A 1,368-nucleotide genomic window follows, 5' to 3' on the forward strand; every position below is an offset into this window, starting at 1 on the left:
ACATATCCTGTCTTAAAATTGCAGAGAGCAGTTTCTGTAATGCTTATATTGTTAAAAATTGTACCGTACTATCTATCCTGTCTTATATCTGTGTTTATGAGATTTCATTTTTGTGATTTATCTGAATTTGTTCCAGTACTATGTAGGATTTCACTGTGTATGAAAATACAGTGAACTTTATTGGAAAGCAGTTTGGGAGCATATATAAAAGCTGAAGATATACATATTCTGTAACTGTGAAATCCCACTACTAATTATATATTGACCAGAAATGTACACATGTGTTCAACATGTATAGTTTGAAATTGGACATTGAAAAATAGCTCTTAGAATTTTGAGTAACCACATTCAAATTCATGATTATGATCTGTTTGTAATATCTCCTTTTGCCTAGATGTATTTATTTAAAAATTTTAAATTTTATTTGAACTTAAAAAAAAACCTAGTTTACCTATTTTTCTCTTCCCTCCCCCCCCCCGCCCCACCTCTTAAAACCACCCATTTGTTCTCTGTATCTATGTTGATAGAAGGGCGCTCTTTCTATTGAAATATTAGAAATGTAGGAGAAAATTAGTGGTTTTATAGATTCGCTAAAGGGAAGGTGAAGGAATGACCTCCTGATGACTTCCTTGTATCAAAAAAAAAAAAAAAATGTAAGGGCAACTTCATCAGTTGAAAATAAGGCAGAGAGATGATAGACTGGAGGTTTAGGGCTGAGGAAAAGATATGAGATAGTCATCATGGGTAGTTAATGAATGACTTCTTTAGGGAAATACAGGCTAGAAATGCCCAGTGATGTTACTCATTTGAGGCTGAAGAGCATGAATCTGTAGGAACATAACTTCATCCAGTTGTGAGAGATCTCAAGCAACACCAGGCTGCTTAGAAGTAAATGTGGGGTGTTAAATGGTTGGGTTCATCTAGATGTGCAATTATTCCACATGATGGGGATGAAGATTCATGATGGGAAACAGGGACCAGGAAATGAAAGTGTTTTATAATTCATTTATGTAAAAAATATATTAGGGAAAATCATATCATATACAATGAATGTCTTGATTATAAAACTGTGGGGATGTTGAACTGAAGGTGAGTTCTAGCATTATGAAGCTTTGTAGCGCTCTTCTGGATACACTCAGGAAAAGCAGGATGTTGCCACTTGTGGAAACTGCCTTGTTGTGAATCCATTCTGCTGTATTTCTAGCCACAATGAACGCATTTGCGGTGATACCAAGGACGCATTCAGTGCCTATAATTATTCACATCAAAATGATGCGAGATGGTGACAATTGATTTTCTGGGGGATTGCAGGTTTCGGTCATCCTGAGTTGTTGCTTCTCTTTGGTGTCTGAGGAAAATGTCTCCCCA

Source organism: Balaenoptera ricei, chromosome 9 (genome assembly GCF_028023285.1).
Source record: "Balaenoptera ricei isolate mBalRic1 chromosome 9, mBalRic1.hap2, whole genome shotgun sequence".
In the NCBI taxonomy this organism is placed as follows: Eukaryota; Metazoa; Chordata; class Mammalia; order Artiodactyla; family Balaenopteridae; genus Balaenoptera; species Balaenoptera ricei.